The sequence below is a fragment of the Pelodiscus sinensis genome, chromosome 5 (genome assembly GCF_049634645.1).
Source record: "Pelodiscus sinensis isolate JC-2024 chromosome 5, ASM4963464v1, whole genome shotgun sequence".
Taxonomy (NCBI): Eukaryota; Metazoa; Chordata; order Testudines; family Trionychidae; genus Pelodiscus; species Pelodiscus sinensis.
In genome coordinates, this window is record NC_134715.1 from 12,235,833 (window position 1) to 12,259,702 (window position 23,870).

Consider the following 23,870-nt stretch of genomic DNA (forward strand, 5'->3'; position numbering starts at 1 on the left):
GAGTCAGTCCTTGCACTTCATTTGAGAACTCAGGCATCATTTAGCTAACTGAGGCAAGAGATGAAATTCACTGCATAGTGAGCTAGCACAAGAGCTATGCAATTTGATGTTTTACTTTTGAAGGGTTACATGATTCATGGTCTGTGTGCTGGCTTTTCACATGGGATGAATCTTACCTTTCCTAAGCAAATTCCCGTTTACACACGTAGAACTCTGATGCTTAGAACGCATGCAAGAAACATTCCAATAAACCACTGCAAGGCCCATTTTTTTATCTGTCTGAATGCCAGTATGACAATTCCTCTTTGAAAATCTTATAACTTAGAGTGACTGCACAGTAAGCTGAAGTCCATTGAACCAAATGTAAACATAGTAGACTACCTAGTTCCCACAATACTGAATTTCCATTACAAGAAAGGAAAGAATGATTATGAAGCTGTCTACCTTAAAAGCCTAGAGTAACCTTCTACTGGTCAGCATTTCATTTTTCACCGAGAGTCTTCTGTTCCTTTCTGGCTTCTTCCCATCTGTGCTATAAGGCTACATCTAGACTGGCATGATTTTCCGGAAATGCTTTTAACGGAAAAGTTTTCCGTTAAAAGTATTTTCGGAAAAGAGCATCTAGTTTGGCGTGGAGTTCGCGTTATAACGATGCGCTTTTGCGGAAAAGCGTCCGTGCCAATCTCGACGCGCTTTTCCGCAAAAAAGCCCCGATCTCCATTTTCGCGATTGGGGCTTTTTTGCAGAAAACAAATGTGGGCTGTCTACACTGGTCCTTTTGCGCAAAAGTTTTGCGCAAAAGGGACTTTTGCCCAAATGGGAGCAGCATAGTATTTCCGCAAAAAGCACTGATTTCTTACATGAGATTGTCAGTGCTTTTGCGGAAATTCAAACGGCCAGTGTAGACAGCTGGCAAGTTTTTCCGGAAAAGCAGCTGATTTTCCGGAAAAACTGGCCAGTCTAGACACAGCCTAAGTGTATAGCATCCTTCCTAGATTTCCTGTCTTGACATCTGATGAAGGAAGCATCTATGGATGATGTGATGCTGCAGGCAGTCTAAGGGTATGTTTACACTGCAAGCTTCTTTCGAAATAAACTTATTCCAGAATAGTTTATTTTGAAATAGGGTGTCCACACTACAGAGAAGCCTGAAAATTAGTCCGAGGCAGGCTCCCCTAATGTGGATGCGCTATCTCGATTTAGAGCTGCAGGAAGTACTGGGGAGGAATAACTTAGAATGGCCCTGGTGAGGAGCTATTTCTACATAGCAGCAGTGGAGCACACATTGCAGTGAGGATACTAGTATTGTTTTTCTGGAATAACGGCCATTGATAATTCCATTGGTAACAATTACTATGCCTAAAGCAATATGAACAAGAATGCCAGAAAGAGGACCTTAATAAAATAAAATAAAATAAAATAAAATAAAATAAAATAAAATGCTTAAATTCCTGCAACATAGAGCAACAATAATAGTGAAAATGTATTTATTTTCTCAGGATATTGACAAACAGCAGTCTCTTAAGTGTGATGGTCTTTTAATAATGCAGGAAGAAACTTAAAAAGGCTAAAAGAAATCCCATAAAATAATCCAGTCATACTTATTTGCTTGCAAAAGCTATTTGCTTGATTACATTTCAGTTACTAATAACTAAAATACTAATCCTTTTATTTTTATAAAACAATTGAACAAATACAAATGCTAGTAGGAACAGATGTTTACATATGGAAAAGGTCACTTGTAGCCAGATCATTGATCTGTCTGCCAATTTCCCTAGACATAGGTGAAATAACATCAATCAAGTTTATTATATATAACCGCTGCCTAGTGTTCCAGTCTAGAAACCTTAAGCAATACACAGAACTGTGTGACTGCAGCAAGCTGTCTCCTGTACAGTCACACATGTGTATGCACTGTAGGTGAAATCCAAAGGGCCAGCACAGAGTTTATAGTTCCACCCAAGGACTTATGTGGCGTGATAGCCTGAATATCACCCTGCGTAACGTATGGGCAATGACATCCAGAACAATTAAGCCATTCTCCTAGGAGATGGTGCAGCTGACCTTGGTATGACTACTGGGTAATCTCTGATCATTTAATTCAGGTAATTTAACATTGTACAATTCTTTGGAGACACTTCTGATTGGTGACTTAATAAATGTTATCTTCAACAATGTTTTACTTTATGTTGCTAGGATGCATCACAGTATTTACACCTGTGGGTATATTTCAGCCCCCCTGAAGTTAAAGCTTAAAGTTAAGTGAATGCTGGCATGCTTTGCTAAATCAGGGCCATAGCAAACACTTTCCATTTATATTATGTAAGAATAATCTAGCGCACTGCTTAAGTGAACAAATATTATTTGTATTCTTGAAATCTCAACCACCTGGCAATGGAATTGTTACATCTACACCTACAGTTTTTAAAAGTCCCTTTCTTTAAGATACACCACTTGGTTGGAATTATTTCTGAAACAAATGAAACACCCTAACATTAATTGAATCTTTAAGCACTGCCTAGTTTCCTGGTGTAAGTAACATTCAGAGGGCTCCTCTTTCCTGTTCTTTCACTGTATGTACTTTGTATGCCCAATATCAAAACGTTTCTAGTTGGGGGGAGGTGAGGTAAGACTCATGTCAGCATAAGCTGCTGCATTACCCAGCCTGATGTTGAAAACCCTCCCTGATCTCAACAGTCTCCATGAAATTCCATCCTTACTCTCAGGCCAGACACAGGTCAGCTGGGAACTCATGACTAGGAGGATCCTGGAGGAACCTGGCATGGATCTGGAACAAGTATCAGTGAAGTGAACTAGTACATGTGGGCTTAGAGAGGGAAGGGATTGGCCTGTAGGGATAGTGAGGGTAGAAATGTCGAAGAACTTTTAGGGGGACAGAGAACAGGATTTAGAATGAAAATCTAGGTATCTGTTATGGATGAGGGGGAAGGGAGGATGCAAACACAAGAACTGCCATACCAGATCAGAGCATCTAGAATCTGACACTGAGGCAGGATAATTCTAATCAAGTGTAAGACCCAGTAGCAATGTGAATTGATTTAAATGAAGGCGATTAGGGGTTTGGAATAGGTGCCATATGAAGAGAAGTTAAAAAGACTGGGACTTTTCAGCTTAGAAAAGATGAGACTATGGGTAAAGAGGGGATTTTCTGACATTTGACCTGTGTAGACTAGGCCAAATGGTGGAAAAACCTCTTCCGGGAAAAAAATCCAGAAGAAGGTATACAAATGCAAGCGCTGTTTGCATACCTCTTCCAAAAAAACCGCAACAGTGTAGCTGTACCCTAAGGCTGTGTCCAGACTCCATGCCTCCGTCGACGGAGGCATGTAGATTAGCCAGCTCGGAAGAGGGAAATGAAGCCGCGATTAAAATAATCGCGGCTTCATTTAAATTTAAATGGCTGCCCCGATCTGCCGATCAGCTGTTTGTCGGCAGATCGGGAGAGTCTGGACGCGATGCCCCGACAAAGAAGCCTTTCTTCATCGACACAGGTAAGCCTCGTGAAATCAGGTTTACCTGTGTCGATGAAGAAAGGCTTCTTTGTCGGGGCATCGCGTCCAGACTCTCCCGATCTGCCGACAAACAGCTGATCGGCAGATCGGGGCAGCCATTTAAATTTAAATGAAGCCGCGATTATTTTAATCGCGGCTTCATTTCCCTCTTCCGAGCTGGCTAATCTACATGCCTCCGTCGACGGAGGCATGGAGTCTGGACACAGCCTAAGAGGGGATATGATAGAGGTCTATAAAATCACGACAGGTATGAAGAAAGTAAATAAAGAAAAGTTATTTACTTGTCCCCATAATGTAAGAACTAGGGGTCATCAGATGAAATTAATAGGTAGCAGGTTTAAAACAAACAAAAGGAAGTTTTTCTTCACACAGTGCACAATTAACCTGTGCAACTCCTTGTCAGAGGATGTCATGAAGACAGGACTTTAACTAGGTTCAAAAAAGAACTAGATACATTCATGAAGTTTGGATCCATCAATACTAATTAGCCAGAATGGGTAGGAATGGTGTTCCTAACCTCTGTTTGTCAGGGGCAAGAAATGGATGACAGGAGAGGGAGCACTTGATGATTACCTGTTTCCATTCATTCCTTCTGGGGCATCTGGCATTGGCCACTGTCAGAAGAAAGGATACGGGGCTAGATGGGCCTTTGGTCTGACCTAGTATGGCTGTTATTATGATCTTGTGATTTAAATCATTGATCATTGATTTAAATCACCAAAAAAAACCCTATTGATTTAAATTGTTTCCCACTGATACTTTTTCACATATTTCTTCAAACACTAGACTGCCTTTCACTTTCAATCTCAACCAGTTCCTCTCTATTGGTCAAAATCAAATCTAGAACAACCTCCCTCCTGTAGCTTTCTCCCCCTTCTGAAATAAAAAGTTGTCTCCAATATATTCCAAGAACTTGTTGAATACTCTGTGCCCTGGTGTGTTGTTTTCTCAACAGATGTCTGGATAGTGGAAGTCCCCCATCACCAACAAGTCCTGTGGTTTGGCTGATTTTGTTAAAAAAAAAAAGCCTCATATACCTCTTCTACCCGATTAGTTGTTCTGTAGCAGACCCCTACCATGAAATCACCTTGGGTTTTTTTTTTAACACTTTTATCTTTACCTAGAGCATTTCAACTTTCTCCTGTTTCCATCTCAATCTCAGTCCAATTGTATACATTTTTCATATATATGTCAACATCTCTTTCCTTTTTTCCTTCCATGTCCTTCCTGAGCAAGCTGTACCCTTCTATACCAATATTCCATTCACGTGTATTATCCCATTAAGTCTCTGTGATGCCAACTATGTCATAGTTGTGTTTAATTGCTAGCATTATGAGTTCTTCCTGTTTATTCCCCATTTGTATACAGACACCTAAGATATCGATTTGATTCCCCACCAGTTCTGTCTTCTCTCTGCTTTACCCCTGGTATTACAGCCTATACTCCCCCCAAATTCTGACCCTTCTTCAAGGTCTCAGATTTGACTTACATGTAGGCTTTGGTCACCTGCTCCCTTTGAACCAAATTTAAAGTCTTCCTCATTAGATTAGCCAGTCTCTATCCAAATATGCTCTTCTATTTCTTTGATAGGTGAACCCTATCTGCTTTGCAGTCCTTCTTTCTGGAAGAGCATCCCATGGTCAAGGAAGCCAAAGCCCTTCTCATGACACCATCTTCACAGGCAGGCGTTCACTTCCAGGCTATGTCTGTCTCTGCCTGGACTCCAGAAAGATTGGACAAAACTCCACCTATTCTCCAAATTTTTTTGCCTGTTCTCCCAGAGTCCTGCAGTCATTTCTGATCTTTTGAGGGACATACCTTGCATGGATGAATAGCATCAGATAGCAGTCAGAGAGCTGGATGATCCTCGACAATCCCTCTGTAATGTCTTCGATATGGGCCTCTGGCAGACAGCATACCTTCCAGGATGCCATCTCAGGGCAACAGATGGGTGCTTCCATCTCTCTAAGAAGAGAGTCTCCAACCAGCTCTCAAAAATGAGGTTTACAGGATCTTTCGAAAAAGAGTTTATTTTCAACAGATCCATGTCTAGACTGATGGGTTTTTTCGAAAAAGCTCAGTTTAGAAAAAAAGTGGCGGCCAATTTTTTGCTAATGAAGCACGGGATATTTAAATCCCTGCTTCATTCGCAATTTCTACGTGCCTAATCTACATCTTTCTGTCGACAGAGAGGTGTAGTCTAGACGTACCCCTAGAGACCTTTTACTGGCTTTCTGCACAGGAGTGAATTTAACCCAGAGAGTCCTGAAGAACGACTATGAGACTCTGAGACAGATCCTTGGCTGCTGTAATTTGGCATGGGTTCACTGAAGTCAGAAAGCTGTGCCAATACACACAAACCAAGGATCGACTCACTCTGCCCTACCAGAACTGGTTAATTCTGTAGTCAGTTTCAGACACACTGTCACACAGAAATTCACAGATGAGGACCCAGACAGAAAAGCTAAACTACATAGAGGTGTAAACAATGAAATATAAGATATGTATTTATGTGTTGATTTTCTGCAGTGTGTGTCAGTGTTTAAAGATTCTGGTTAATTTTTGAAGTGTGAGTTTGTGTATCTACTCTACTGTACAGCTGTGGAATTGGCAAACACAAGGATGCTCGTTACATATTCTCAACCACTCCAGAATGTTAACATATCATTAATATGCGTAGGTGCAGATATCTGCCTGTTGTTTTAAAATGCTATACCATTTATATAGTGCTAGTACTTGAAGGATATAAGAGACTCCATGCTTAGCTAGAGAGTTTCCTAAATAAAACCAGTAAGTTATTGCAGAAGTAATCAGACAGCTCATAAGAGTTCAGGTTCAGATGTCTCTCTATATATTCGCCCAGCACTTGAGTTCCATCTCAACTGTCTCCCCATGTGCCCCAGTATAGCCTTTCTCTCTAACTGACAGTTTGCTGTTATAAGCTTCTACCAATCTTGTTACAATGGAGTCCCTTAAGACCCGGGAGCAGTCATTTAGATGGTAAACAAGCTGATTTCCTCCTCTCTCCCCCAGCTTTTTGTTTAGAACTATATTCTGGCACCAGTGTTTGTTTTAAAATGTACCTGTTTGCAATCCGAAGCAATCGTATGCTTCATATGGTGCTCAGGCTCATGACAGAGGGTCATATTTCTGTGGCTAATTGGACTGGTTGAAGTGAAGTACTCTGTGTGTGTGTTTAGTTTCTGAGAGAATTTAGTGCCGGTGAGAGGTGCCAGATAAAAAACCCTGTGGACTGAGAACCTTTGTTTTATCCACAGAACAGGCAGCATGGGCAACAGCAGTGCAAGATTATTCACTGATGGCCAGTTCTATAGCCTTGTTGCAGTCAAAGGAAACACATCAACTGATACCAATGGACTGGCTATGAACCTTAATGTGCGTGAACCTTGCCCTAGAAAATCCAACCCGAGGCAAGACAGGGTGCATCTGTTTCCATGCGGTACGTCTACACTACAGGCTTTTGTCGACAGAAGTTTTGTCGACAGATACTGTCGACAAAGCTTCTGTCGACAAAGAGCGTCTAGACTACATCCAGTTCTGTTGACAAAGCAAGACGCTTTGTCAACATGACAGTGTAGTCGCAAAGGACACTGTTATAATGCCTTCTGTCGACAGTGATAGAAATGTAGCCGTGTTAGTCTGGTGTAGCTTGTTAGTCTTTAAAGTGCTACATAGTCCTGTATTTTGTTTCTGTCGACAGAACTCTATCGACAAAAGGCGTTATTCCTCGTAGAATGAGGTTTACCGCCGTTGACAAAACTGCTGAGTTCTGTCGACATTATGTGGCAGTGTAGAACTCAGTGGCAGTGTATAGTTTTATCGACAAAAGTCCACTTCTGTCGACAAAACCCTGTAGTCTAGACACACCCCATGTGTATTTTCATACTTGTGCTGGTGGGTTTTGTGATGTGTTCCAGTGGGGCTGGATTAATACCACTGTGTCATCTTCAATGGATCCCTGGCTACGTTACCTCATGGTAATAACTTACAATCACCACCAACCTACACCTCAGATCAGGAAAGCACCCAAATAAACACATGGAACTTCATCCCTAAGCATGGGTTAACTTTAAGCATGTGTTTAAACTCAATGAGAAATTCATATTTTGCAGGAAAACATTTTGGCTGTAATATTTAAATGAACCTAAGGAAATCAGGCACCCAACTCTGAATTTCATGAGGCTCCTTTAAAAATCCCTGTTTTTAACTGTGTAATGTTAATGCTCTATTCATTGTATGTTTGAGCATGTAGCCTTATATAGTCATTGATTTTATTACCATTATTTAAACTGAAATAAAAACATAAATAAAAGTTATTTATGCAAAAATAACTAGATTTTCCAATATTTAGTGCTAAAAAATTCAGAATTTACGTTTTTATTGGAGCTGGAAAGTTTCCGGTGGTGAGAGAGGATAAAACATGTTAAAAAGGCAAACTGTAGTGGAGTATATATAATTGTGCACTTTGTCTTGATCAATTACTCAAAACTCATCTGACTTCTTAGCACATATTATGTCAGTTTGTCTTATTTTCCTAGCCCTCAATGGGCTGTTTTCAGATAAATTCTTCCTTTGCAGGAACTGTACAGATTCATTATTATTTTCTAGCACCCACAGATGTGCTAGGCATTGCAGACATATAAAAAAGACTGGCCCACATTCAGCCAAAAAATGAAGCATATGGTTAACTTTAGGCACATGTTTAGCACATGGACTTTAATAAAACCAAAGCATGTACTTTAAACCTTTAATGAATTGAAGCTTTATATTCTAAGGGTGTGACCTAACACCTAATTAAATCAGTCAGGGTATGTCTACACTACAAAGTTAATTTGAACTAACGGATGTTAATTCGAATTAACTTTGATAGGTGCTACACTAGCGCTCCGCTAATTCGAACTTAATTCGAACTAGCGGAGCGCTTAGTTCGAACTAGGTAAACCTCATTGTACGAGGAGTAAGCCTAGTTCGAACTTACTAGTTCAAATTAAGGGCTGTGTAGCCCCTTAATTTGAACTAGTAGGAAGCTAGCCCTCCCCAGCTTGCCCTGGTGGCCACTCTGGCCAACACCAGGAAACCTCTACTGCCCCCCTCCCGGCCCCGGCCCCCTTAAAGGGGCACGGGCTGGCTACAATGCCCGTGCCAGGTGCAAGCCTGCCAGCACCCAGCTAGCAGACCCTGCACCTGGCACGGCTCGAGCCACCCACCCGATACCCCCTAGCCCTCCCCCTCTTCCTGGGACCAGGCTAGTGGCTCCCAGGAGCTTGCCCGGGACCGCAAGAGGTGGGCACCCGCCTGGTCTAGTGCGGACATCGTGGACCTCGTCCACGACCTCTGCACTAGGCACAGGAAAGTGGCCGTCTAGGGCAGGAGAGCTGCCAGCCTGGCCACCCAGGAGCAGGTGTGCATGAAAATCAAGGTGGTCCACTGAGAACCCCGACCCTGAACCCTGAGCTTACAATGGCCGTCCTGGGTCAGGCCAAAGGTCCATCTAGCCCAGTAGCCTGTCCGCCGACAGCGGCCAACCCTAGGGACCCTGGAGGGGATGGACCGAAGACAGTGACCAAGCAATTTGTCTCGTGCCATCCTTCTCCAGCCTTCCACAAACTTTGGGCAGGGACACCACTCCTACCCTCTGGCTAATACCACTCCATGGACCCAACCTCCATCACTTTATCTCACTTCTCTCTAAACTCTGTTCTAGTTCTAGTCTTCACATCCTCCTGCAGCAAGGAGTTCCACAGGTTGACTATTTGCTTTGTGAAGAACAACTTTCTGTTACTAGTTTGAAGCCTGCTACCCATTCCTTTCCTTTGGTGTCCTCTAGTCCTTCTATTATGGGAACTAATGAAGAACTTTTCTGTATGCACCCTCTCCACCCCACTCATGCTTTTATAGACCTCTATCCTATCCCCCCTCAGTCTCCTCTTTTCTAATCTGAGAAGTCCCAGTCTCTTTAGCCTCTCTTCATATGGGACCTGTTCCAAACCCCTGATCATTTTAATTGCCCTCCCCTCTCCCAGCCTCTCTCTTCCCCTCTCCCACCTCCTTTTCCCAGTCTCCCCGAGTTTTGTTCAATAAAGAGAGATTCTATTTTTGACCACACGTTTTCTTTATTTTGTACATCAGGAAGGGGGGGGCTAGGGAAGGGTACGTGGAAGGAGGTGAAGAAGGAATGGGGCACGAGCCCCCGATGGGGAGGACTGGGCTGGCTCTGCGAGCTTCTGGAGGTGGAAGCTCTCCTGCAGCCCCCCAATTGCCCCCTCTCCCCAGATGGCAGCCTGCGGCAAGTGCAGCTGGTCTGATGGCCGAGTGCTGTGATGTGCCCAGTGTGGGCACTCAGGGCACTCCAAGCCAGGACTGCTTTGCAAGTGGGGCATCCCTGAGAACTGTCTGTCCTGGGTGGGGGTCGGGACCCTTTAAGCACAGCCCTCGGCTAGCCTGAGACAGCAGCTCCACGCTCTAAGTCCTCATCTGATGCCCTGCCGGCACTGCTTCCGGCCATCCTTAAGCCCAGTTCAGGGTCCACTTAATGTGGACATGCTAGTTCGAATTAGCAAAACGCTAATTTGAACTAGTTTTTAGTTCTAGATGCGTTAGTTCAAATTAGCGCTGTAGTGTAGACATACCCTCAGAGTGTTTCCATTGACATCAGTGGGCTTTGGGTCTATATAGTTGATTCTTATCGTCATAATATTTATATAAAATTTTAAGAAGTTATAATATTGCTTTCCCTTTTTGGCACATTTCAGTCAAAATGCTTTATGAAAGTTAATTGCTTTATGAAGGTTAATTTTCACAATCTTTATGGGAGGCTAGTAAATGGTGTCACGCCTTTTTTACAGTAATAGAGATGTGGCCGTGTTAGTCTGATCTAGCTGAAACAAAAGACAGGACTATGCAGCCCTTTAAAGACTAACAAGATGGTTTATTAGGTGATGAGCTATGGTCGTGCCAATTTTCTTCCACAATTTGATCTGAGGAAGTGGGTCTGGCCCACGAAAACTCATCACCTAATAAACATCTTGTTAGTCTTTAAAGTGCTGCATAGTCCTGTCTTTTGTTTCACCTTTTTTACAATCAGATTAACTGGGGCACAGGCAGTTCAATGACTTGACAATATTCACCTACTAAGTCAGAAGCAGAACTGGAAACTGAGGCCAGAGAGCTTGTTTAACCATAAGATTACTTTCACTCTGAATTTAGGATGGAGTAACTAGAAAATGAAATTAACATGTTTATATGCGCTTTGTATAACTGTTGTGTAATATGGTTTGTGCGATGTAGACGTCCAAATCAAGGATGCAGATGCTCCTCTACTTTCTAAAATTAATGGCAATTATCTCTGCCTTCGATGGCAAACAAAGACGGGAGCCTCTCATTTCCACAATCTATCATGCCACATAAGATTTGCTGACTTATGTTTTGTGATGGGCCAGTGTGGAAAATATACAAACACATATGCCAATGCTGCAAATCAGTTCTGCAGCAAAGTGGAAATAAGTCTAGTACCAATAAGCAGCAAAAGCTATGAAAAAATACCTTTTTTTCTCTAAATTTTCAACTTGCAGATAGAAAGCAAAGCCATCAATCATGCTTGAGAGCCTCCATTCCGGGGATGTTGTTCTTAAAGACAAGCCAGATGAAATCAGACAAGACCAGAATATGCAAAGACTTTTTTGTAGGTGTTAAGAGGAGGGAAACTTCTTTTTTCTTTTTCTTTTTTTTTTAAGGCAAACTTGTAGCCTGGCAAAGGCATGTATGTTGGCTAAGTTTACTGACAAAATGACTAATTAATTGCTTCACAAATGGCTATTAATCATCCATTAATGAGATAGTCTCTTTTCTTTGGCAAATACAGGCTCTGTGGCAATCCTTTCTCCTTGGTACCCCAAGCAGGCTAAAAGCATGTAGGACTCAATTAATCTTAGAGCAGCATGGGGTGTTCGAAACTGCTCACAAGCTGAAAAGAAGCAAATAGCTAAGACATTTAAACTGTCCATATTTCACTGTGTAAATTCAGAGGCACTTAATCATTCCTCCAACCATTCTTTGTTCCTTTTCTCTCTCTGCCTTGTTATATGTATGTTTCAAGCCCACCTTGGAAAAAAATATGGGAGAGGTTCTAATAAATCTGATTCCAAACACATTCAGAGAAACCTTTAATGAATAGACACAGATGTGCACTGTTCTTCTTGAAAAAATGCTCAGATAATTTTGTTCAAAGCAACTACAGAATACAACCAAGTATCTCTTCAAATCTACCTGGCTGTGTCTACACTGGGCCACTTATTCCGGAAAATCAGCCGCTTTTCCGGAATAAGCTGCGAGCTGTCTACACTGGCCCTTGAATTTCCAGAAAAGCAATGACGCTCTACTGTACAAAATCAGCCGCTATTCCGGAAAAACTATTCTGCTCCCGCTTGGGCATAAGTCCTTATTCCGGAACACTGTTCCGGAAAAGGGCCAGTGTAGACAGCCCAGTAGTCTTTTCCGGAAAAAAGCCCAGATCGCGAAAATGGCGATCGGGGCTCTTTTCCGGAAAAGCGCGTCTACATTGGCCACAGACGCTTTTCCGGAAAAAGGGCTTTTCCGGAAAAGCAGCCTGCCAATGTAGACGCTCCCTTTCCGGAAAAACTGAAAATGGAATAGTATTCCGTTTTAAGCAGTTCTGGAAATTCATGCCAGTGTAGACACAGCCCCTGTGTTTAGAAGAAGGGATAGGGCTTGTTTCCCCACAGTGTGACTCCAGTTTCACTTCAGAGGAGTTACATCGATAGATAACTCGCGTTAACACAGTGGTGCTTTAGATACAAAATGTGCAATGCTCGTTTGGTTAAAAGATTAGGCTAGATTGTTGCCTGGTGTAAATTGGTGCAGACTTACACCATCTGAGGATTTGGCTAATTAGACCCTACAGCATGGTATGACTATGTATTGTGACACATATGTAGTGCCTGTCTGAAGACTCCATTGGAAAAAATAGATCATGTAAGGCTAAATCCCACAGTTCTTCTTGAACAAGGCTTGAAGGATTTGGGCTGTTGTCTTTATAGATATCTTAAGAGCCATTTGAGAGCAATACAGCAATTCTACTTTTCTTTTAATCTCTAATAACATTGTAAGAGCTGAAAGGAGCACTGAAGGGGTTGGAATTGGGGGAGTGTGATATTTTAGGGGATAACCTGACCTCTTACTATTGGGAGTTTATGAGGGAAATTTTCCCTAATGTATGTTACTCCATAAAAGCTTTCTGCAGGGTTTCTTGCACCTTCCTGTGATGCAGCTGGTACTGGCCATTGTCAGTGACAAGATGCTGGATTAGATGGACCACTGGTCTGATCCAACATGTCAGTTCCTGTTTCTGTGTACCATTTGGTGGCCAGTTCAAACTCACTCTTGATAGCAATAGAAAGTGATTCCTTTCTTCTGAGCGTTTAGTAGTCTATGTGAAGTCAATTTGGTGGTCTTAGTCTAATGTCCACATTGCAAAAATCACCACAGTAATTGACCCTATATAGCTTCCTTGCTGGATGTCACAGAAGAAAGGTCAGAGATTGAATGGTTGTGCCCTCTGAGCTATAGAGGGGAGTTAGGCTAGGACAGGTCAGGTCAGGGTTGAGGAACATTGCCTGGATGGTACAGAAAAGCTTGCACTGCTGCTTCCTTAGTAGCAAGTCATCACAGGAGAGTCCCCAAAACTCTCAATCATGGATATGGCAGGACATCAGTCTCATCATTTTCAAAGCAGTTCTGTTAAGTATTTTTATTACGAAGAATGCAATGACTACAAGCATTAAAACATTGGCTTCACTTTCTCTCAACGTCTCTGTCTGTGATAGTCTTTGATGCTCATTTCTACTCTCTAGGAGCTTTCTTCGCATGTCTCCTGTGCCACATGGCCGCTCATTACCAACACTGGTATTGAAATAGCCAAGATAATAAGGGACCAAAGCTGTTCCTTGAAGTGGTTTTGTGCCTTGTTTTACAAAGAACAATGTGTGTTATCTCTGTGTACAGAAGAATTGATTCAAATAAACTAAGTACCCATGGCAAGCTTCCTGTTAAACTCAAATGTACCCTTCTGGACATTTTTAAAAATTAAATTCTAAAGTGTTTACACTTCCTGGCTTTCAAAGGGTCAGGAAGCTGTTCCGGCAAATTATCCAGCACATAGTTATGAATATTAAATTCATTTATGAAACCATGATCAGCTGATGATCATGTGGAAACCCAGAAAAGGACTACATTTGCAATTAATATTACCTGTAACAAATCATTTGACCTTCTCTGCTATCTGGCCAAGGGTAACCAACTCAAAATGTATTAGGAAATAGTCTAATAGTTATGTTTGTTAGGTGCAATTCATTACCCAATTGACGAAACTGTAACTTATCCTCCCTTTGTACCTTCCAAATGGCTAAACCTTATTTTTTCCAGGCCTGGATTTTTAAATATTCATCTTATAGGGGAAAGGCATTTTGTTTTCTAAAGGGTACTGTAGAGTGCTCTCCTTTTCCTACAGGACGATGAAAACAATAAATTATTCAGCCTAAGAATATCTACAATGCTGACTCACAGCTAGTTCTGATTTTTTTAGGCCTTGTTTTCATTAACTTCTCCAGTAATAGTCCAAATCTGTAGTCGGATTGAAATGTCCTATGAAATTGCCCTGTTCTACTCAAACCTGGAAGCCCTCAACCTCTAGCAAGTGTTCTGAGATATTGTTTCTGATTCTGTGAAATAAAATATGGTCTAGATTTGACAAGAAAAGATTAAGCTGTAACAATTTGTAGGCTACCCCTCCCCATAAGACAGAATGTGTGCCTTTGCAGCTGCAACCATGGTAGGAGTTGTTATTAGAGAATGTATCAAAATGACCTTTTCTTAACTGTTGAGCTCTATCTCTGACTTGCTTCTTTCCTAATGAAAACAAAGAAATAAGTTCAGAGGACACCAGGGCAAAGTCGACTGTTGGATAATTTTTGCTTTTTCATTCACAGAATATATTTAACAATCAATCAATATATAAATCACGGTCATGTAAACCAAAACTTTTTTTACCTTATTTAAAATATACATTGGAAACATTCATTCTTTGTACCTTGAAATACAATACACTGGCCTATTCATCTGCCAAAATATACCATCAAAATATACAAAATATATATTACAGTAATATGGAACCAGATCAAACAGTCCTCGTTCACAAGTGTAATCACTACTTATGTGAGTAGTTCCACTTATGTCAATGAGATTACTTTTGTGAGGAGAAAGGGTTGCAGGAGGTTGAACGTTGCACTGGAATAAGAACCATGGATTCGGAAATAGCCATACTTTTGTGCTGAGTGATATAGATACACAGATTGCATGGGAGAAATCGATTAAAAATTAATTCCATAAAATTTCAAGTTTTATAATTTATAACATTATTTTTGTGCATCTTAGGGCTTTATGTGACTCAGTTACGGCTTAGCCCATGCATGGAGCAGCCTATAGCTGCACTATCCTAGGAGTAGCCTAGGACTGAATCACACCTCTTCCCCCACCCCCGCCCCCAGGTTTCCTGTCAGTTCCAGGAAGGATAAACCCTGTGCCAGCTCTATACCTGGCAATGAGCTGCATCCCTGGCAAGACAGCCCAGCTGCACTGTTGATGCATAGGACTCCCTGGTGGCATGTATTTTGGGCCTTATGGAACTACTGTATTAGGACATGTTAGGAATCATATCTCTATCCTAACTGTCCTAATATTCCAAACGTGTCTTAGGAACTGCCATAGTAGAAATAATAAAATAATATTAAAGGGATCTCATGTGCAAATAAGATATTTTCTGTCTTATTCTGTATCCATTTTTTAATGATTTCTAACATGTGCCAATACAATGGAAATGACATGTGCAGTTACATAGGCCATTCCCACCCCAGAGAACTCACAATTTAAGCTTATGAGAAGATGCAGCAAGTAGAAGAAATGGATTGGATTTCAACCTACTGTTGCAGAATGAGCATTTTTTGTCATACCAGTCTGTAGTCTCATGCCAGTGAATGAGAGCAGAATTTTGGCCCTAAAATACCTGCAAACTGGCGAGGAATGTCTTACATTTATCAGAAGTATTTAAAATAAAAATAAATTTACTGTTCTGTTGCTGGGAAATTTAAAAAAATACAGTGTTACTGTAGGACCTAGACAAAACCAGCATTTTACACTATTGTGTTCTCAGCTGCTGGATAAGCAGCAAATGTTTTCTTGCAGTCAGTATTCGTTGCTCTAGTACTACCACTTCAGCACAAATGAAGAAGTGAACATTAGAAGTCTGGGGCTTATTGTGCCTGCCAGTTGCTCTTTTCTTTTTCGGTCTTTTGTCAAACAATTTACATAGGAATAACTTTTTTTTTCTTTATTCAGGTAGCTCTACTGTTAATACATCACCACATTGAAACTGTATTCAAAGATGTGATATACTAACCACTTGTTGTACTGTTCTGTTCCAATGTGTGATTGCCAGACAAACCTTTCAGTATTACTGAATGATGTTAAGGTTAGTCACATGATTTGTTATGCTTTGTCTTAAATGTTATTTTTACTTACTGCTAATCACTTTCAATGACAGCTTAAAAAGAGGCTAATTTTATGTGACATTGTACTAATTGTCCTATATGAAATGTATGATGTTTCTGAAAGTATCAAACATGGAGTTAGGCCATCATAGAAAAAAGCACTATGTTCCTGCCCTAATCACAAAAGCACTCAGGATATGTCTGTATTGCAGGCTTCTTTTGGAAGAAGCTTTTCCAGAAGAGATCTTCCGAAAAAGCTTCTTCTGAAAAAGTAGGTATACACAAAAGTGCATCAAAGATAGCGTTCACACTGAATGGACACTATCTTGCATTTAAGCTGTGATTACTATGGACGGAGTGGCCACCAGGGGCACCTGTGCTTTTTCCTCTTTTCTCTTCTGAAAAAAATTTCCTCTTCCCCATCCACGCACGCCTTTTTCCGAAAGAGCTCTTTCAGAAAAGGCTTCTTCCTCGTAGAAAGAGGATTACCAATGCCAGAAAAACCCCCTCTGTTCTTTCAATTTTCTTTCAAAAAAATGTGATTGCAGTGTGGACGTAATTGATGTTTTTTCTGAAAAAACCCTATTGTGTAGACGTAGCCTTAAAGATGTGTTTAAGTCCCTCTCAGATATCGTGCAGAATAAGAGAATTCTGGAAGTAAAGTAGGAGTGCTCATTTGCATGTCGCTAACAAGAATGAACTTCTGGCTAGCACATTACTTCACAGAAGTGCTAGGAACAAAGGGTGTGTCTAGACTACAGAGTTTTGTCGACAAAAGTGGACTTTTGTCGACAAAACTATACCTGCGTCCACACTACCGCTGAGTTCTGTCGACATAACGTCGACAGAACTCAGCAGTTTTGTCGACGTATGTAAACCTCATTTTACGAGGAATAACACCTTCTGTCGACAGAGTTTCTGTCGACAGAAGGTGTTATTGAATGGAAACTGTCCTTTGCGTCCAGACTACCATGTCGACAAAAGCAGCTTGCTTTGTCGACAGAACTCAATGTAGTCTGGACGCGCTTTGTCGACAGAAGTTTTGTCGACAGTATCTGTCGACAAAACTTCTGTCGACAGAAGCCTGTAGTCTAGACGTACCCAAACTGAAAGACCTAGATATCCTTCAGCACACAGGATTCTTTTCCATGCACTTTCCAAACAAAAACTGTAGAAGGCTTTTCCCATTTCTATCTTCAATGTCTCTTTTGGGTATGGAATAACCCCAAATAACACAAATTCCATCCTGTCCCATTATATCACAGAGGTAGCTTTTCCTATTTGTACGGCAAATGTCATTGTTTTCTAGGATTCTTGTCAGATACCATCTGTCTTTTCATCTACACTATTGCACTTCCAAACTCCTCTCTCCAACAACTGAATTCTTTTCTAAGTACGGAAACATTGCCATATATTTAGACTCTCCTGGGAATTTTCTTTTTGTATTTGTGATGACAATAAACTGACAAGCTTCTCTTGGCATGACACTGTGTATCAATCAATCTATGCCAGGTCCAGGCTACTTTGTTCATAGTTAATTTGTTAAATTCTTTGTGGGAATAGACATGTTCCCCACTGAGCACTCAGCACAGCTGCAAGGAGAGCGAGTGGCTGAACAGAACCTACTGTGTAACATGTGTTGAGAGCTGTGATACTGTGGTAGATTTGAGGGCAGCAAAGTTCAAAGAATACACTCTTGCTTTGGGGGTTCTGTCCATAACCAGAATGACAAGTAAACCCTTGAAGCTGGAAGCTCATGCACTTTCTCATCAGTAAACATATAGTAGGAGAAGAGAGAGAGAGATTTTCCTCACCTGTATATTCTCTTGTGTCAACAGCAGGTGATAATTCTATAGTTTCAACATTTCAGAACAATTGTTTTTCATCTTGATCATTGTGTGGAGCTGTTTTGGTAACTTACCAGTAGCCTGCACCTGGTACAATTTGACAGAGTCAGAAAAATTAACACTGTGAACTGTGGGTACAGAGACCATGTGGTGATAGTATGAAATGCAAGTGAATACTACTACTACGATCCAATCAGCAGAGATTAAGCACAAATTTAACATTTAAGCACAAACTTAACATCACCTTGGGATTTTCCTTTAGACTATGCTTTCACATTCAAACTTAAGATAGCATCATAACTTCACAAGAACCCCCAAAGGCTTACTTTGCCCTGAAAGTGCATGCTCTTTGATATTTTGCTGCTTTGATTGCATCGATATCTCACCAGTCAGTTGCGTGTAACCAAATTCCAGCTGGTCACAGTTTTCTACATGCTCCCATGGACATGAGTTAGATCCAGCTGTTTTCATGCTGTTACTGATTTTTGAATGCCTCAATTATTTGCTCCCAATTTCAGATCTTCAAAGTGCCTGGTTATCCAAAAAGTCCTGAGCATCTAATACTCTGAAATTGTGCCTCTTCAGAATGTCTCAAACTAGGTTCTGAAAAACAGAGACTCCCAAAATTGCAAGTAATTTTTTAAAATGTAGTCCACCACTGAGGAAGAACGGGAGGTTGAGTCACTCTGTTTACCATTGTTCATCACTGCAGACCCTGTAAAATGTATCAATATGATGATTTAATTTCATTTCACAAAGAGCCTATAGAATTCTATTGAGGTTTTTTCAGATTTGGTTTTTTAATTTGGAAGATGAGGAAGTTGGCATAGCAGATTCCCACACAAATCTGGAACTGTGTTCCAACCTATTTTACTATATTTTCTGTAACTACCTTACTAGATAGTACAATATCAAAAGGTGTCTAATTACATGCCAGGGAATTCCAACTGTTCCCCTTGTGTTCTGCATTACACCTGGTGATGTTGGAAGAGCCTGAAAAAGATCCCTTGTCTCAAAGTTGTTTCTAGCTTCAAAAGAGTTTGTGCAGCAGACGATTTCCCTTCCTGTGACTGGTGTGCCCTTCCTGTACCTTTCCATTGATCAAATCACATTATTAAAGCGGAGTTCTGTTGTGCAGATTAAGTGACCATTCTTTTCCTTCTCCTCTCTTGGTCCCCAGGTCTTGTAAGGCCCCAGCTGATCATGGCTCTGGGAGAGTTAAATAGGCTGTGTTCTTTCAATGTCACTGCCAATATCAACTGGCAGCATTGGAGGCCAGGCTCACTGGCCAGATGCTAGCCTTTTAAATGAGATATTGAGGTTTTCCATTATGCTTGATTTAGACTGACATTTATGTCATTCTTCTGCACAGATGATTTCTGTAGCTGTGTTGTGCCTATGGAAGAATGTGATCAACTCTGAGGTGACTCGGGGTATGTTTCCGTTTTGTATAAATGTTAGGGCAAAGCTGGATGAGCTTATTGTCCAGGTTTATGGAGCTGGTTTCTACAAACAGAGGAAGGTCAGCGACAAGGCTGAATGCCTTCCTTCTTTGCTTTATTTTTTATCTTGGAACACTCACCCTTCAGTCAGGCTAATGCTGGTCCACATTGTGCTTCAGGGAGTCACACATTGCAGGGTCTTCCACACACAGGCCAGTAGATGTGGGGTAAGGCATGAGGAAAACTAACTCAATAAAAACATATTGTTTGGAGCTGGCCCAGTTCAGGGCTGGCCTTACCATGAGGCGAACTGAGGCAGCCGCCTCAGGTGCCAGACTGTGTGTGGGGGCGTCGCTACTAGGATCCAGAGTGTAGAAAATTGTGTCTCCTGCTGGTGCATATGTATTCTCTCTGCTCTAGATGCACTTAGATGATGGAGCGCTATGCTGGAGGAAGGAGGGCAGAATTGAGACCTTTCAAAGATTAGGCCCAAGCGACGGGGCATGGGGGCATCATTTGAGCTCCCTGCCTCAGGTGCCAAAATGTTGTGGGCCGGCCCTGGCCTTGTTCTCACTAAAGTCAGTGGGAGTTGTGCCCTCTCTTCAGCAGGAGCAGGACTGAGTACCTATGACCAGATTTTCAAAAATGCTCCGCTCCCATTTAGGCACCTAAATGAAGTGGCCTGACTTTCAAAAGTGCCCTGCATTCCCGCCAAGAACCACAGAACCAGCTGGGGACAGAGCTCTTTTGAAAAGCTGACCATTTTTGGCTGGCATGCCAATGCCATGGATATTATTTATATCAGTGGCATATATATCATTCAGGATGGCCTCTGAAGTAAAGAGAGAACTTGCTGAACATCCATGAGTCCTCTGACTTGTAACCCACTGACATGCTGCATGAGCAGCTGCATTCTTCTTCGAGAGACGTCCCTGGGGGTGCTCCACAGTAGGTGTAGGTGCATCCCAGCACCTTAGAGCGGATTTTTGATAGCAGCGCATTGGGGCTGCGCATGCGCGGCGCGCAGTGTGCGTTGGTTCCCCCAGTGCCATTGCGCCTGCGTGGCCACTCTCCCTTCAGTTCCTTTCTACCATCCCCGGCTTCAGACGGCCCTCCGCAGTGCTCCTCATTCCTCAGCTGTTCTGAAGCGATTTAGATAGATAGATTAGTTCATTCCAAGTTCCTTTCCCTTCTAGTTATTAGTGTTAAAGTTTACTAAAAGCCAAAAACCGCAGCATCATCAGCAGGCCTCTTTGGATAAGGGATAACATTGCCGCCATATGGGCTCACCTGGCTTCAAATGCTGTGCAGACTGCAACAATGCTATGCCTGCCTCAGATGGCCATGATATGTGTGTTCAGTGCCTCAGGCACTCACACTCCCAACGGGACTGCACACACTGATAAATGAGAGCAAATCAATGCTCGCACTCACTCAATCCATACAATTCATCGGCGCCCATCTCGACTCCACCACCGCCATGGCCTCCCTACTTACCAACAGGTTCCTCAGGATCAGCCAACTAGTGTATTCACTCTGTACAATGCCACTCGTCATCGTCAATGACTGTCTACAACTTCTCAGTCACATGGCGTCGTGCAACCCTGTGGTCCCCAACGCACGCCTATTTATGAGGAGTATCCAGGCTCAACTACAAGCCCAACATCCATTCAATGAGCAAAACACTATCACTCCCACATGTGGTAAAGATATCACTACAGTGGTGGACAAAACCATACAACCTCTGCAGGGGCATACCTTTTCAAAACCCAGAACCCACAGTGGTCATCACCACAGATGCCTCTCTCACTGGGTGGGGAGTGCACATAAAAGGACTCACAACATACGGCCTATGGACCACAGCAGAGGGGACATTACACATCAGTGTCCTTGAACTCAGAGCCGTATGGCTGGCATGCCAGCATTTCCTTCTCCGCATCACTGGAACCCATGTCAGAATATATACAGACAATACGGCCTGTATGTTCTATATAAACAGACAGGGAGGTGCATGATCACAGGTGCTTTGCAAGGAGGCCATAACACTCTGGAACTGGCGCCTTGCCCACGACATCTCCATAAGTGCATGTCACCTCCCCGGTGTCCTCAGTATAACAGTGGATGCCCTCAGCTAGCCCTACCCCAAGATCACAAGTGGGAACTCGACAGCGCAGTTCTGACGGACATAGTCATGCGATGGGGATATCCCCATATAGACTTATTCACCACCAAAGCGAACAAGAAATGTCCACTGTACCGCTCCGGAGTGGACATGGGGAAGCAATCCCTCGGAGATGCTCTCGTCCGCAAATGGGATGCACCCTTGACAAATGTGCTGCTGCCACATGGGCATCAGAACACACCTTCGCGAAGCACTCCGGACCTCTCCACTACACTAGAGCAGCAAAAGCCGTACTGCAAACAGCATACCTACCTGATCCAAAGTCCCTGCCTCCTTAAAACAAATTGCTTTGCAGTCACCTACAGTGGAGCACCCTGCGGGAAATCTCTCTCTCAAAAAAGGGGAGGTTTCTCATCTTCCTGTACCTGATGTTCTTTGAGTGGGGATGCTCCACTACCCTCCCTTCCTGCCCTCTACTTTGGAAAAAAAAAGAGAAGCTGTTCTCCTACTCTGGCTTCCGGATAGAGAAGGAATTGAAGGGAAGGTGGCCACGCATGTGCGATGGTACCGGGGTGGGGGGGAGGCTGTTGTATGTACCGCATGCTGTGCGTGTGTGGCCCCAATGCACTGCTATCAAAACTCCACTCTGAGGTGCAGGGACACAGCTACACCTACTGTGGAGCACCCCCAGGGATGCTCATCTCAAAGAATGTCAGTTACAGAAAGGTGAGTAACCTCCTCTTTTTATTTCCAGGTCAGATCCAAATTTGGTCTTAAAGGCCAATGGCTCCAAGGACCATTGCTGTGCATTCTCTTAGTGTGCTTCCTCAGTGAGCCACTGAGTCCTATATTACCCAAAAAACTTTGGGAGAAGGGAGAGTCATGGCATCACTGTACTTAAAAAATGGTGAAGAGTGCGCTCTTTTCCTTGCCTCTCTCCTGGTCCTCGTCCTCTCCCACTCACACACTTAGGAGTGCTGGCAGGGTTTCTGCTTACTTGATGGCCAAGTTCTCCCTGGACGTTCCCTTGGCTAGTGCTGTTTCTCACGGCCCTCTATCCAGGGTTGTGCCTAACTTGCCCTTCAAGTATTTCTGAATACAATTTGCTATGCTCATAAGTGACCTGATCTGTTTTCAGGGAGTCAGAGCCAACTTGGGAAGTACCAGGGAGAAGCCAACCCCTGACCTGCAACATCACACTGAAAGTTCTTTGTTACCCCCACTGACCACCCAGATATGCTTGTTGCCCTTGCAACCTAAACACACCTTGCAAGCTTTCTGCAGCTTTTCTGAGCTATAAGGAGAAGCCAGTCAGCTCCAAAGGGAATCGTGCCCGGTTAACTTCCATCAGGCATTCTGACTTCATCTGCATTCCTGAAAAAACAAAAGAAAGAGAGAGGAATAAGTGTATACTCATTTGAAAACAGTAACAATGATGCACTGAGATTGCCTTGGCACTTTTTTTATCTCCCTCTGGTCGGGGGGGAGTTTGTTATAAAAAGGTCAGACACATAACTTTGCAGCTTTCAGCCGTCTCTATTCTTTTCTTTTGCAATTCTTCTCTCTGATTAAACTTCCAGATGAGTCTAGGCACTGTTGCCCAGCCCTTCACATTTAATGATTTTATGCATCACTTGCTCTTGGCACTGCTCAGAGCCCTGCCATCTCCACTGCAGTCTGTGATCTTTGCCTTTCAGTGTCTGCCATCCACTAGCATTTCTCTCAGATTTCAAGATGCCTTTTTAGTTTTTCTGGGTAGGATCCAGAGGGAAGGTGCTGATGGGTCCCCCAGACGGGAATTACAAAACACCCCAGGTTTTTCTCAGCTTCCTCACTTTTAATGACTATTATTCACCATCCTTTTCTCTTTAATATTTGAAAAATCAGCATTAAGATCACATAATCAAACAGATGTACGTGCTGAATTCCTGACGGAATGCAGGGCTGGGACTGCATGGGAGGGATCAAAAGGTGACCCCCCCCCCCAAAATGGACAATGTTCATTATTCATAAGCAAAAGGGGAAAGACTGCATGTGTTCTGTGTGTGCTGTGATTAGGAGAGGATGAGGTGTTCCATGTAAAGGTTTGTTTTTGCCACTGAAATGTAGAAAAGGACAGACTATTGGATCACTCGGGTAATGCAGGCTGTGAAAGGTTCCAAGGGCAGGTGCAACAAGCTCAGTACAGTTCCTGTTGGCCGAGATAGAATGGAGAGAAGGGCATGCAAAAGAGGATTCTTTTCAGATCTCCTGGCAGAATCTCTTCTTAGCACAGTGCCCCTGATTTAAGTTTTTGATGCAGTAATGCACCACGTGGGTGTTGAGGGTCCTGCAAATGTATGCAC

At 42.6% G+C, this 23,870-nt stretch overlaps 1 long non-coding RNA gene across 2 annotated transcripts in view; it reads right to left on the minus strand.

Moving 5' to 3' along the window:
- Positions 1 to 13,339: 13,339 nt before the first annotated feature.
- LOC142829394 (uncharacterized) overlaps positions 13,340 to 23,870 on the minus strand; it is a 52,830-nt gene continuing 42,299 nt past the window's right edge. For both annotated transcript variants that reach the window (XR_012903788.1, XR_012903787.1), the window contains exons 2-4: positions 22,792 to 22,899; positions 17,929 to 18,048; positions 13,340 to 14,477 (exon numbers count right to left, since the gene is read on the minus strand). This is a non-coding gene — a long non-coding RNA (uncharacterized LOC142829394). The remainder of the gene's footprint in view (positions 14,478 to 17,928; positions 18,049 to 22,791; positions 22,900 to 23,870) is intronic.